Raw genomic sequence first — 16,133 nt, 5'->3', positions numbered from 1 at the left:
TAGAGGCGGGGGACGAGCTCTGGCTGGGAAAAGGATATGGAGAAAAGTCGGTCATGTGTTCGTCAAGGAAAACAACACGAAATTTTCCTTCAGCTATTCAGAGAAGCTACGAAAAACATACATCTGAACATCCTTGGCGCCAACCACGCATCTTAGTTGATGATGATGATGTTTGGTTTATGGGGTGCTCAAATGCGCGGTCATTAGCGTCCGTACAAAGTCCCAATGTTTACACAGCCCAGTCTAGCCACTTACACGAATGATGATGAAACGATGAGGACAACACGAACACTCAGTCGCCGGGCAGAGAAAATCCCCAACCCGGCCGAGAATCGAACCTGGGACCCCGGGATCTTAGATGAGCACTTTACGTATGTACCTCACAGAATCTTCGGCACAGCATTCAGCCTCATGGCTGATCTAGCGCCTGAGGGTTAGCCAAACTCCTACGACATCCCTCAGATGGTGTTTTCCTGCCTTCAGGCGCTAGAGCAGACGCAACGTAGTACGTGTGTCGATGTTTCTGACAAATACGTGTGTTACGTGTTCAATTAACGTGCATGGGTAGTAATGAGGGTGTCGGCGAACCGAAAGGGGCGCTTAAGTGACCCTTTGCCGTATTACTCAGGCACGTCTTAATGATTCAGCCCCAATGAACACACCATAGGAGGAAGCGAAAAAGGAGGAATGTAAAAGCACATGAACTATTCACTGCTTTGGATCACGTTCAGATTTCGCCGAATGATTTTAAAAGCCCCTAGAGAATCCAAATTGTACAGCAGAGCAAAATTGCTGTCGCGCTACGCTCCGAAGGGGTCAGATATTGTTCAGTTATAGTTATTATAATAGGGTTGAAACGCCCAGAGATGGCAGCAGTGTCGAACATTGTCAAGAACGTCGTCCTGTTGCTTATCACACCGCGAACAGTCGGTTTCGATCGCAAAATGTGTGGGAATCGGCGGGGCATTTTATGCGACCCTGTAAGGCCTTTTCAGACACTGAAATGTATTCGTCGGCCCCACACAAGAAAACAGCGTAATTTCAACGCTGGTTGTCGCGATACTAATCCTGTCGCTGAGGCGTCAAAAACAGAGCGAAATGTAGTTAAAAGGGGTTGTAACTATCTTCCCAACGTGACACGCGCAAAGTGGGGTTTAATAGAATTGTAGCGAAATTTGGTGTCAACATGACGTCAATAACTCACCTTACAGTTAACTTTTTTGTGTGTCGATGCCTTTCTGTTTGAATAGTGGCCGACTCCGAGGGTGGCGCCGTAGGGCGCCAAGCTTTTGCACCATTACAGAGGAAGGCTGTAGGCATCTTTTAGCCAAATTCAAAACTTACTCGTCGGAACGGGAGACAATTACGAGGCTTAAAAAACGTGATCCTTAAATTTTGTTGCACAGTGCAGCAAGTCTGACAATGTAGTCGAAACGAAATCGACAGCTGTAGAGCTGGTTTCCTAACTTGCCAAAGGAAATGCTTAAAGGCCGTTACTGTTCAAGTGGAGAACATCGAAAGCTCCACGAGACTTTTTGCAGAATACGTTTTTGCCTACAGGAAGGAGGTAGCGCCAGAAGATTGTAACGAAATCCAGGAAGTCCTGCGATGGACCGATGATTGGTTCAGGGATTCGAAATTGACATGAACGTAAATAAATATGACATATTGTGCGTAAAGAGGCCAAGAGATCCGCTACTGTTCGATTACGCTGTTGGTGAACACTCACAGGAAACAGTAAGAACCGTTAACTATCTCGGGGTAATCGTCCGTTGCCACCTAAAGTGGAATGAACGCATGAAGTTGATTGTAGGAAAAGCAGTTGCCAGACTAAGGCTCGTTGGAAGAGTCTTAAGCAAATGAAAAGTCATACACGTAAGATATAGTTTACACAACACTTGTTCGACCGATTCTAGAGCAACAGTCTGGTAAAGACACGAAGTATTCAAGTGGGATACACAGAAGAGATCCAACGTGGAGCGGCACGTTTAGTCACGTGACTGGGCTCGATGAGAGAGCGTTACGGTAAATGTAAATGTCGTGTGACTAAGGCCTCCCGTCAGGTAGACCGTTCACCGGGTGCAATTCCTTGGGTTTGACACCACTTCAGCGATTTGCACGTAGATGGGGATGAAATGATGATGATTAGCACAACACAAGATCCAGTCCCTGAGCGCAGAAAATCTCCGACCCAGCCGGGAATCGAACCCGGGCCCTTACGAATGACATTCTGTTGCGCTGACCACTCAGCTACCCGGGCGGACAGCGCTACGGTGATGCTCAGCAAACATCAGTGGCAGACGCTACAGGAGAGGCGTTGTGTGTCACGGACAGGAACATGTTGAAATTCCGGGGGTGTGCTTTGTAAGAAGGGCAACACATTTGTTTCTGCTCTCATTGCCTCGCGAAATGACCCCGATCAGAAAAGCTGTGAAATTAGAGAGTTTACAGCGTTCCTCCGGCTCACCATTCGTGGATAGAACAGAGAAGGAATAAAACGACACAAGTGTCAGAGGTGCCCTCCACCACACATCGTATAGTGGCTTGCGGACTATATATTCAGATGTAGAGTTTTTCAGTAGCGCTGATTTTAGTTCCTGAAGAAGTTTAGTACCAGTAACTTGGGAGTAATAGTATGTGGAGGTTACATATTGATTCCATCTCGGGTAGTTGCAACCGAATGTAATTGCACTTACTGATGTTCAGCTTAGACTTGATCCCTCCAGTAACAACCCCATTTGCGAGGAACGAAGTTCAAATCTCCGTCCAGCCCTCCTGACTAGGTACTTCGCCTTATACCTAAAACACGTAAGTCAGATTCTACTAGCGTTCTTTTGAAAAGGACACGCCTCATTTTCTACCCCAGGCCGAGATATACTCCGCCTCTAACGTCCTCGACATTGACATCGTTTCTGAACCAACGTAAAAATCCATATATTGTCAAATTTAGTAAACTTAACACTATCCAAAGATTCAAAACTGACTACTTTTCCCATTTCCATTTCTTCGGGAGGCAAATGTTTCTCCCTGTTACAACAAGTTTGGATGGTAGGAGACGAGGTACTGGCAGAAGTAAAGCTGTGAGTACCGGGCGTGAGTCGTGCTTCGGTAGCTCAGTGGTAGAGTACTTGCCCGCGAAAGGCAAAGATCCCGAGTTCGAGTCTCGGTCGGGCACACAGTTTTAATCTGCCAGGAAGTTTCAACTCTTTTCTTAAATACGTCGAACACTTAGTCTTAGCTCATTCTTTGAATGATTCCCTGTTTTCAAAATACCTCTTCTGCCATTCAAGGACCCATTCATGTGACGTATGCTCTTCCTCATACACTCTTTGACAGCATGTGAAAAGTCTCTGTCGCAGACGTTTTGAGTCTGACAAGAAACTCACTGTTCGCTTTCGGTACACGATATATTGCGGAGAATAGCGGTAATATCTATGTAAGAAACTGTTCGTCCGCTATCTCCGACTTCATGGAACAACCTGAAGCTTCTCACAGGCGTAAATGCACAGATCAAGATCAGAAAAAAGTCGCTCGATAATATGGTGCTACAAATACTTAGTACTATTAGCAGTCTGCTTTCTTCTGTCAGACCGCACGGTTTGGATTCAATAAACATCGTTTAATCATTTACTTAGTTTACGTTAATAATTTGTGTCTTCGTCACAAGAATGTATTACCAAGTAAGTTGTGAATGTGTTGGGAAAGGCTGTTTTAAGGAAATTCTATAAATATTTTAGTTGCGCTCTGGCTCTCGTGTCTTGAATTAGGATATCTTTTTATTTTGTTTTATTCACTGCTGCTTGGAACTGGTTGCGCAGCCAATTTCAGGTGTCTCTGATTCATAACAGATTTAATAAAATTAAAACACATATATAAAATACCCAACAGTTGTTTCGTCGACAGAATAAAAATAAAAATAAAAAAAGTAAATCTTATAAGACATCTTTGGGTTACAGGCAATACGTACATCAGTGTTACAGGCAATACGTACATCAGTCATATAGTGTTGAAATGTATCGGAGTAGTCTGGTTTCCAATAAAATTCAAGAATAAATAAAAATGGTCGGCATAAAGCGGTAGATAACATCATAATACACTATTTTACTGCATTACCGGACTTTCAAGCAAAGAAGGCGAGGCCAAGTGTTTCTTGAACAGATGTGACACAACACACCACTTGCTAGTGTAATATCGTTCTTCTTATAATTCGAACATGTGGAGCTTATCAGGAACTGTAATCCCCCCTCAAAACTTGTGGGGAGATTTTCTGACGTGAAAAGGCGAACAACCGCGGTCTAAGAGAATTGGAAACCTTCGTAATGTATGGGTCATCCGCCTCGTAATGAATTGCATGACTAAAAACCCAGCAGCATCATGTAAGGTATGTAAAGTAACGCATACATCCATTCCTTTGCCAATTAAGATATTACTAGAACTTTAGAGATGTTGTTAACAAAACACAGTGCATCAGGTCGTTAATATATATCTCAACTGTGAACTATGAACAAATGATGTATAATATTTTACAAGAGAATTGGAAACCTTCGTAATGTATGGGTCATCCGCCTCGTAATGAATTGCATGACTAAAAACCCAGCAGCATCATGTAAGGTATGTAAAGTAACGCATACATCCATTCCTTTGCCAATTAAGATATTACTAGAACTTTAGAGATGTTGTTAACAACACACAGTGCATCAGGTCGTTAATATATATCTCAACTGTGAACTATGAACAAATGATGTATAATATTTTACAACAATTATTAATTCACAATTGTAAATATTATGTACCAAAAGTTTCGCTAAATGTTAATATGTAAAAACAATTTTACAGTATAAAAATAAAAAATAACCCCCTGAAGATTGCGCAAAAAGTGCTGAAACATGTCTGGGTAAAACAAAACTGAAAATGTGTCTTGCATAAGGCGGAATTCCTCGTCCTATTTTCATAGCAAGCACGGACATAAGAAGAAGAACTGCAACACCACAAGATGATTAATACTGTATCATATTAATTACATCACGACAGCCAGGGTAATTCCTTTAAGATTTTAGAAAGGTGAGGTCTTCCACTTCTGTCGTTAAAATACAGAAACACACTACGGTAGAATGTTCGTAAATGAGCAATATGGCACTGCTTAGTTTTGGCAGTAACTTCTGTAGGAGAAGTGACCCCACTGTGGAAATGAAACTTTGAATTCAGCCAATCGCAAAACCAGACAGGCAGAAATGTTAAATCAAAAGTGTACCACTGTTGTTAATTAGCGCCCTTACTTCTCTTAACCAGCTGCCCTACATTGCACTTTAAACGAGTATCAACGAGTTTATCGTTTCAGCGAAATTTTTGTAGTTTGTGGTTACCGTTGTCTGTAGGTATGTCATCAGCCATTTCATGAACCAGACTTCTGATGAGAACTTTTTCGGATCTATAAGGGGAACTTCAACGAAAACGAGATAGACGAAAAAAATACAGTTCTTTATTTCAAATGAGATCGCCATAACACACCCTTATTCTATCTATTCGTTTTCATGTGACTGTGCCTTGAATAACCCGTGCGTTTGGTATGCTTGGTGCACAAAACTCATAATTTATCCAGCTTTACATCACACTCTAAAAACTAATAAACATAGTTGAGATTTCTACTCTGAGCAAAGCACAATTCCATCTTTGTTTCCTACGCACATATCGGTTCTGCTATACAATCTAGCAGACATATGGCTGCTCGGGTTAGAGTTTGCCTTGTTTTTGTAAACCCGATACTATTATACCGTTTCTAATTTGTGATACTTCTGCTAACATGCTGTCATAGTTTTGTTTTCTTCTTTTTGAGATTGTATTTTTTGGTCAGATTTTTATTTTGCCTGCTTCTAAGTAATATAAAAAGAAAATGACCGACTGTTGGGTAACAGCACCAGAAACAAACAAATATAAATACAGTGATTTTTGAGAAAAAAGTATCAGGATGAATAATTTAAAATTTCTTTCTTCTGGAGTCCCTTGAATTTTGTAAGGCGCGTTTTCTGCTGCCTAAACACATCAATCTGTCCCTTATGATGGAAAATACGATCACACTTTAAGATGTATAAGAATCACAAATTCCAGTTTTGGAGGGACGTCTGCCTTATATATATTATTTTGATAGCTCTCTTTGAATTACATGGCCTTCATTATGGCAGCACCATAATCTCCAAGCGCCTTTCCGCTCTTCATACGCACAATGGCATAAAACACCTCTTCTGATAGTGCTTCTGAAATATTTTTCATCCATCGCATCACCTATACATATGTTTAAACAAATATAGAGTGTTTATACAAGCTTATCTCTCATCCTAGCATATGAAATACGACGCATGCGTATGTTTCTATTTCGCCTTCTTGACTTTCTTGTTTTTTTTTTTTAATTGATTCTCTTAACAGTTATTACTGTGTCACCTCACATTATCTCGAAGGCTGTTTCGAATAGTTTTGCTTCATTCAACATATGCTACAAGAGCTACTATTTTATCACGGTCCGATGATCGAAAAATGGAAACCACAGTGGAAACCAAAAAGTTTTCTTTGAAACATTTAGCTCCACCTGCCAGCTAATGTCTACGTAGTCGCCACTCCGACTTAGACACTTATCGTAGCGCTGTACCCTTTTCGTAAAATGCAGCCGCCTGTGATTTCCGCTAATTTTCTGGTCTTTCCTCAAGCAGTGGATCACGCTGGAAAAGACCTAAAAATTAGAGGAAACCAAAGTGTGGCTGTATGGTGGGTTATCATACAGTTTCCATCGAAAACTCTGCAGAAGTATCTTCTTTGTAACTGCAGTGGCCGACCGGAGTGGCCGTGCGGTTCTAGGCGCTACAGTGTGGAGCAGCGTGACCGCTACGGTCGCAGGTTCGAATCCTGCTTCGGGAATGGATGTGTGTGAAGTCTGTAGGTTAGTTAGGTTTAAGTAGTTCTAAGTTCTAGGGGACTGATGACCACAGCAGTTAAGTCCCATAGTGCTCAGAGGCATTTGAACCATTTGAACCAACTGCAGTGTGTAGCCAAGCATTGTCATAAAGTAGAGACTACCCGAAGGCAGCTTTCCTCTTCGATTGTTCTCAATTTCCCTTCGTAGACAGTTTTCTCGAACTGCCTGATCCATTAGCTGAACAAGATCAGTAGACAGTCGACTTCTTTCAGGACCGCTTGCATGATGAACTCTGTACATCCTGCTTCAAACTTCCTGGGAGCGTTGCCGCATTTGACTCTCACGCATGACAGCTACGTTATGTGGGCTGCATGGTATCAGGCAGAATCCCTCAGCATGAATAAAGCGGGTGACAGCATGCCCATCCCACTTGGCAGTAGACTGCTGTTCTAGGCAGCTATACGTACTCACTGTCCATTCAGAACTGAAAAGTTGGACTTGACGCGATAGATGGGCGTAATAGATGGGCCTGCTAGAGACAATGCGCGAAGCATCATCGAATTTTCGCTGTCGTTTTAATTCTGCGACTTATCGGACATTTAAAAAAGCAGCCCTCGTATACTAATTCTATAAGCGTTTGCACGAAAATATGACCTTCTTTTTAATATATGGCTTGGTCCATTTGAGATGTCCTTTCCTTCTGATTTCTTTGCATGTGTAACACTTTTTACTGTTGCGTAAATATTTTGTTGAATAACCGTCGCTTTCGGCTGTTTACAACGTACGTTTTCTGAGAAACTGAATATGTTGTTTAACTTCATCTGGAATACCGCTCTCATCATTATGGAGTTGGTATTTTGATCGGCAAAATGGCAAAGGTGTAAGAAAAACAAGATAAAATAGATAATGTTAAAATTACCACTAAAGTTTGACTGGTGATACCTCAGAATGTTAGGTCTATAAGCACCAAATGAATGAAAAAAAGTATATTTAAAAAATGTCATCCTGGAAGCACCAAAAACAGTTATAATGCATATTTTATTCACAGACAATTACAGTCAAGTGACCATCTTCAAATCACTATTTAACAACACAACAGGTTAAAGAGAGGTTCCTTGGCGTCAAATAAATAAGTTATTTCGGCTGCGGCATCTGCCACATATACATGTATTGTTATCTCACACTTTTTCATTAACGGCAGAAAGAGAAGAAAGACTGCATCCCAGCCATATATAATTTTTTTATTGCGACCGCTTCTATCTTCAATGACGTCCAGTTCTTCTCTTTTAATTCTTAGGCATACCACATGTTACCTTTCTTTCCCTGTCGTGTAATCTATTTTTTAGGATAGCAAACGTCTTGTAATATTGTAGACGTATATACACTGAAGCGCCAAAGAAACTAGTATAGGCATGCGTATTTATATAGAGAAATATGTAAACAGACAGAATACGGCGCTGTTGTCGGCAACGCCTACGTAAGATAACAAGTGTCTGGCGCAGTTGTTACAGTATGTGCCAAGCAAGATCGTAAGAGATGGGAAAGAGCCACCGTGGTACAACAACCGAGTTGGAAAACTGCTGCGGAAGCAAAGGGAACTTCACAGCAAACATAAACATAGCCAAAGCCTTGCAGACAAACAAAAATTACGCGAAGCGAAATGTTGTGTGAGGAGGGCTATGCGAGAGGCTTTCAATGAATTCGAAAGTAAAGTTCTATGTACTGACTTGGCAGAAAATCCTAAGAAATTTTGGTCCCATGTCAAAGCGGTAGGTGGATCAAAACAAAATGTCCAGACATTCTGTGACCAAAATGGTACTGAAACAGAGGATGACAGACTAAAGGCTGAAATACTAAATGTCTTCTTCCAAAGCTGTTTCACAGAGGAAGACTGCACTGTGCTTCCTTCTCTAGATTGTCGCACAGTTGACAAAATGGTAGATATCGAAGTAGACGACAGAGGGATAGAGAAACAATTAAAATCGCTCAAAAGAGCAAAGGCCGCTGGTCCTGATGGGATACCAGTTCGATTTTACACATAGTACGCGTAGGAACTTGCCCCCCTTCTTGCAGCGTTGTACCGTAGGTCTCTAGAAGAGCGAAGCGTTCCAAAGGATTGGAAAAGGGCACAGGTCATCCCCATTTTCAAGAAGGGACGTCGAACAGATGTGCAGAACTATAGACCTATATCTCTAACGTCGATCAGTTGTAGAATTTTGGAACACGTATTATGTTCGAGTATAATGTCTTTTCTGGAGACTAGAAATCTACTCTGTAGAAATCAGCATGGGTTTCGAAAAAGACGGTCGTGTGAAACCCAGCTCGCGCTATTCGTCCACGAGACTCAGAGGGCCATAGACACGGGTTCACAGGTAGATGCCGTGTTTCTTGACTTCCGCAAGGCGTTTGACGCAGTTCCTCACAGTCGTTTAATGAACAAAGTAAGAGCATACGGACTATAAGATCAATTGTGTGATTGGATTGAGGAGTTCCTAGATAACAGAACGCAGCATGTCATTCTCAATGGAGAGGAGTCTTCCGAAGTAAGAGTGATTTCAGGTGTGCCGCAGGGGAGTGTCATAGGACCGTTGCTATTCACAATATACATAAATGTCCTGGTGGATGACATCGGAAGTTCACTGAGGCTTTTTGCAGATGATGCTGTGGTGTATCGAGAGGTGGCAACAATGGAAAATTGTACTGAAATGCAGGAGGATCTGCAGCGAATTGACGCATGGTGCACGGAATGGCAATTGAATCTCAATGTAGAGAAGTGTAATGTGATGCGAATACATAGAAAGATAGGTCCCTTATCATTTAGCTACAAAATAGCAGGTCAGCAACTGGAAGCAGTTAATTCCATAAATTATCTGGGAGTACGCATCAGAAGTGATTTAAAATGGAATGATCATATAAAGTTGATCGTCGGTAAAGCAGATGCCAGACTGAGATTCATTGGAAGAATCCTAAGGAAATGCAATCCGACAACAAAGGAAGTAGGTTACAGTACGCTTGTTCGCCCACTGCTTGAATACTGCTCAGCAGTGTGGGATCCGCACCAGATAGGGTTGATAGAAGAGATAGAGAAGATCCAACGGAGAGCAGCGCGCTTCGTTACAGGATAATTTAGTAATCGCGAAAGCGTTATGGAGATGATAGATAAACTCCAGTGGAAGACTCTGCAGGAGAGACGCTCAGTAGCTCGGTACGGGCTTTTGTTAAAGTTTAGAGAACATACCTTCACCGAAGAGTCAAGCAGTATATTGCTCCCTCCTACGTATATCTCGCGAAGAGACCATGAGGATAAAATCAGAGAGATTAGAGCCCACACAGAAGCTTACCGACAATCCTTCTTTCCACATACAATACGAGACTGGAATAGAAGGGAGAACCGATAGAGGTACTCATGGTAGCCTCCGCCACACACCGTCAGGTACCTTGCGGAGTATGGATGTAGATGTAGATGTAGATCGATTACTGCTACTACAATGGCAGGTTATCAACATTTAAGCGAGTTCGAACGTGGTGTTTTATTCGGCGCGCGAGCGATGAGACACAGCATCTCCGAGGTTGCGATGAAGGATGGATTTTTCCGCGCGACCATTTCACGAGTGTTCCGCCATCTCTCTCCCCTGCTGGCGGCTCACCTCCAACTGCGCAACGCTACGCGCTGTTAACAGCCAACTGCCCAGCGCTACAATGGCGAATATTCCAGCAATGCAAACCAGCCACAGACTGCACACAGCACAGTCAGTGATTTTCATATAGAGCGCTACGTTGCGTTACCAATTAAAAAAAACCTAAACAGCCTACTTACATAGCCCCCATGCTCCCCACAAAATATTTTACAAAATGTTTTGGGCAGTGGCCAATACAGATTTGAAAAAATTACATAATTACAATAACAACGATACCAAATGCACACACTTATCGATACAATGTTGGTCAAAAGCTAAAATTTTCCCACAGTCCATAAAGACAGTCCTGATCGTTCATCACAGTAAAATTGCAGCGTTTTCTCAGAGAGTGAGCAGTAAAAGAAAATGCACACGGAAGTAGTGGATTTCCATGCAGTCTTCAAGAAGTAGTGTTGTCCTTCCAACGGAAAGACAGTGTTGACTCTTGAAATGCAGACAGGTAATGGGCCACAACAGAGCAAAGCCACAGCAGAGTCAGTCGAAGTTGAAGAATATTGGTAGGTAGGTCATCACGGAGCAGACCCACCATAGTCTTGGTAGACGGTATGGTATTGGTGGGCCACCAGCGGTGCAGACCCACTGCAGTCCTTGTAGAAATAATGGTATCAGCCTACTTACAAAGGTCCTGTAATTATCCATTCGGAGAGGAGTGGAAGCTATTTTGAATGCCAACGTGTTTCCTGCACCGTGTAATGTGGTGTTTTTATGGTGTTCACAAGTTTCTGTCCAACTCCTGTACGGTAGAATATTGGTATGGCACGAGCAGTGGTGTCAATTTAGTTTCACGTGTGAACGCGACTTTACGTCCGGGACTCTTTTGCTGTTTGTAGAGGCGAACACGGCAGCCTCGGTCACCACCGCGCGGACAAAAGGGCGACGGGCCCGTAGGCTGCCTCGGAGCGCCGGAGCGATTCCGAGTACAGAGGGAGGTAATTGAAGTGAGCGGCAGCAAGAAGGGCGGGTTAGTGTGCCGTCCGCTTGGTACTCCGGCGCACGTTCGCAAAGTGTTTGCGTGTGCGTGCGTGTGTGAGCGATGCCGATAAGGGGCAGGCCCCTCCGTATACGGCGCAGGCGGCGCTGAGTGACGGGCGTATGACAGCCGGTACCAGTACCACAAGCACGGGCGAGCAGGTCCGTCCTGTAGCGGCGCCATCGCCGGCCGACCACGGCACACTTGTCCTGCCCCACCCGGAGGCGCTCTTTGCTCCCATCTCGCACTGCCCACCTCCTGCTCTCTGCGAGATGTACCTTACTGTCCACCGGAGGGTAGAGAGAGGGGGGGGGGGGGGGGTAAGATTTGCAAGTATCTACAGCTACTCTGTAGGGAGCTCATTGTGTTCATGTGGGAGCGATCTAGATGCTTGTAAAAATCGCCATCATCGGATCTATTGTTGTTGTTGTGGTCTTCAGTCCTGAGACTGGTTTGATGCAGCTCTCCATGCTACTCTATCCTGTTCAAGCTTCTTCATCTCCCAGTACCTACTGCAGCCTACATCCTTCTGAATCTGCTTAGTGTATTCATCTCTTGGTCTCCCTCTACGATTTTTACCCTCCACGCTGCCTTCCAATACTAAACTGGTGATCCCTTGATGCCTCGGAATATGCCCTACAAACCGATCCCTTCTTCTAGTCAAGTTGTGCCAGAAACTTCTCCCCAATTCTATTCAGCACCACCTCATTAGTTATGTGATCTACCCATCTAATCTTCAGCATTCTTCTGTAGCACCACATTCCGAAAGCTTCTATTCTCTTCTTGTCTGAACTATATATCGTCCACGTTTCACTTCAATACATGGCTACACTCCACACAAATACTTTCAGAAACGACTTCCTGACACTTAAATCTCTACTCGATGTTAACAAATTTTTCTTCTTCAGAAACGCTTTCCTTTCCATTGCCAGTGTACATTTTATATCCTCTCTGCTTCGACCATCGTCAGTTATTTTGCTCCCCAAATAGCAAAACTCCTTAACTACTTTAAGTGTCTCATTTCCTAATTCCCTCAGCATCACCCGACTTAATTCGACTACATTCCATTATCCTCGTTTTGCTTTTGTTGATGTTTATCTTGTACCCTCCTTTCAAGACACTGTCCATTCCGTTCAGCTGCTCTTCCAAGTCCTTTGCTGCCTCTGACAGAATTACAATGTCATCGGCGAACCTCAAAATTTTTATTTCTTCTCCATGGATTTTAATACCTACTCCGAACGTTTCTTTTGTTTCCTTTATTGCTTGCTCAATATACAGATTGAATAACATCGGGGATAGGCTACAACCCTGTCTCACTCCCTTCCCAACCACGACTTTCCTTTCATGTCCCTCGACTCTTATGACTGCCATCTGCTTTCTGTACAAATTGTAAATAGCCTTTCGCTCCCTGTATTTTACCCCTGCCACCTTCAGAATTTGAAAGACTGTATTCTAATCAACATTGTCAAAAGCTTTCTCTAAGTCTACAAATGCTAGAAACGTAGTTTTGCCTACTGAATCCGAACTGATCTTCCCAGAGGTCGGCTTCTATCAGTTTTTCCATTCGTCTGAAAAGAATTCGCGTTAGTATTTTGCAGCTATGACTTATTAATCTAAGATCTCGACCTAGGATCGGATCTAGGGAGGAGAGAAAACACTATAAAAGTGGACTTGGATTCCACTTATACAGGTTGTTACAAAAAGGTACGGCCAAACTTTCAGGAAACATTCCTCAAACACAAAGAAAGAAAATATGTTATGTGGACATGTGTTCTCTTCAAATCACATTAATCATGAAATGGAAACACACAGCAACAGAACGTACCAGCGTGACTTCAAACACTTTGTTACAGGAAATGTTCAAAATGTCCTCGGTTAGCGAGGATACATGCAACCAACCTCCGTCGCATGGAATCCCTGATGCGCCGATGCAGCCCTAGAGAATGGCGTATTGTATCACAGCCGTCCACAATACGAGCACGATGAGTCTGTACATTTGGTACCGGGGTTGCGTAGACAAGAGCTTTCAAATGCCCCCATAAATGAAAGTCAAGAGGGTTGAGGTCAGGAGAACGTGGAGGCCATGGAATTGGTCCGCCTCTACCAATCCATCGGTCACCGAATTTGTTGTTGAGAAGCATACGAACACTTCGACTGAAATGTGCAGGAGCTCCATCGTGCATGAACCACATGTTGTGCCGTATTTATAAAGGCACATGTTCTAGCAGCACCGGTAGAGTATCCCGTATGAAATCATGATAACGTGCTCCATTGAGCGGAGGTGGAAGAACATGGGGCCCAATCAAGACATCACCAACAATGCCTGCCCAAACGTTCACAGAAAATCTGTGTTGATGACGTGATTGCACAATTGCGAGCGGATTCTCGTCAGCCCACACATGTTGATTGGGAAAATTTACAATTTGATCATCAGAATCAAGGAAGTACAGTACATACTGACGAAACTAAAGTGAGCTCTAATATGGAAATTAAGCGTTTCCGGACACATATCCACATAACATATTTTCTTTATTTGTGTGTGAGCAATGTTTCCTGAAAGTTTGGCCGTACCTTTTTGTAACACCCTGTATAACATGTACACATATACTGGCTGATCAAAAAGTCAGTATAAAATTGAAAACCTAATAAACCACGGAATAATGTAGATAGGGAGGTAAAAATTGACGCACGTGTTTGGAATAGACATGTGGTTTTATTAGAACAGAAAAAAACAACGTTCACAAAATGTCCGACAGATGGCGCTGGATAACTGTTACCGTGACAGGTGAGAGGTAGGCCGTTATGTTACAGAACTGCACCATCCCCAGCCTGGCTGACAAACACCTGGAACGTACGATGTTTATGCAGGATGGCGTTCCACCCCATATTGCTAGACGCATGAGAGATCTCCTGCGCTCGTCGTTTGGGGATGATTGTGTGCTCAGCCGCCACTTCCGTCATGTTTCGCCTCCCACGTCCCCAGACCTCAGTCCATGCGATTATTGGTTTTAGGGTTACCTGAAGTCGCAAGGGTATCGTGATCGACCGACATCTCTAGGGATGCTGAAAGACAACATCCGACGCTAATGCCTCGCCATAACTCCAGACATTCTTTACAGTGCTGCTCACATTATTCCTCGACTACAGCTATTGTTGAGCAATGATGGTGGACAAATTGAGCATTTCCTGTAAAGAACATCATCTTGGCTTTGTCTTACCTTCTTATTCTAATTATTGGTATTCTGATCAGATGAAGCGCTATCTGTCGGACATTTTTTGAAATTTTGTATTCTTTTGGTTCTAATAAAACGCCATGTCATTCCAAGCATGTGTGTCAATTTGTACCTCTCTATCTACATTATTCCGTGATTTATTGCCGGCCGCGGTGGTCTCGCGGTTCTATGCGCGCAGTCCGGAACCGTGCGACTGCTACGGTCGCAGGTTCGAATCCTGCCTCGGGCATGGATGTGTGTGATGTCCTTAGGTTAGTTAGGTTTAAGTAGTTCTAAGTTCTAGGGGACTAATGACCACAGCAGTTGAGTCCCATAGTCCTCAGAGCCAGCCAGCCGTGATTTATTCATTTTTCAAATTTATGGTGACTTTTTGATATTTAGTTACATACTTCAGGACGCATACAGGTTACAACATCAAGGCAAACAATGGTGAAATTAATAGTTGCCCGTAACACGCAGGCCTTACAAAATTGTCGTAAGTAGCACATAGGCGTCCAAGAGGAATGACATAATAAATGTTGAGTGTCTCCATCACATACAAGCGCAAGCAAGGTACTACCGCAACTCCGGCTCTGTTCTTACACTACAGGCCGCGTCGCGAGATGGTGCTAGCAGAAGAGGCGCCAATGAATGTCACAGCTCGCGTCATAACAGGCTCTGCTTGAGTGGTAACCTTACGTCACTGGGCTTGTACATAATTCTAGAAATTACTGTATTACTTAAACATATGCAAAACTTATGAAAGCTGCAGACCTACACAATTGCACATCTTCTTGGTCACATATAAGACATATCGAAAAGCAAATGCATAGGATCAGACAGATGTACCAGGTGATCAAAAAGTCAGTATAAATTTGAAAACTGAATAAATCACGGAATAATGTAGATAGAGAGGTACAAATTGACACACATGCTTGGAATGACATGGCGTTTTATTAGAACCAAAAAAATACAACTGTTCAAAAAATGTCTGACAGATGGCGCTTCATCTGATCAGAATAGCAATAATTAGAATAAGAAGGTAAGACAAAGCCAAGATGATGTTCTTTACAGAAAATGCTCAATATGTCCACCATCATTCCTCAACAATAGCCGTAGTCGAGGAATAATGTTGTGAACAGCACTGTAAAGCGTGTCCGGAGTTATGGTGAGTCATTGGCGTCGGATGTAGTCTTTCAGCATGCCTAGAGATGTCGGTCGATCACGATACACTTGCGACTTCAGGTAACCCCAAAGCCAATAATCGCACGGACTGAGGTCTGGGGACCTGGGAGGCCAAGCATGACGAAAGTGGCGGCCGAGCACACGATCATCACCAAACGACGTGC

The 16,133-nt window shown here is 43.2% G+C and overlaps 1 protein-coding gene across 1 annotated transcript in view; it reads left to right on the top strand.

The window, feature by feature from the left end:
• Positions 1 to 16,133, top strand: part of LOC126278491 (ras-associated and pleckstrin homology domains-containing protein 1-like) — a 339,217-nt gene that overhangs the window by 273,860 nt on the left and 49,224 nt on the right. The window lies entirely within an intron of this gene.

This window comes from Schistocerca gregaria, chromosome 6, assembly GCF_023897955.1.
Source record: "Schistocerca gregaria isolate iqSchGreg1 chromosome 6, iqSchGreg1.2, whole genome shotgun sequence".
NCBI classification, from domain to species: domain Eukaryota; kingdom Metazoa; phylum Arthropoda; class Insecta; order Orthoptera; family Acrididae; genus Schistocerca; species Schistocerca gregaria.
Note: the sequence above shows the minus strand (reverse complement) of the source record. Positions and strands in the feature narration are given on the sequence as shown.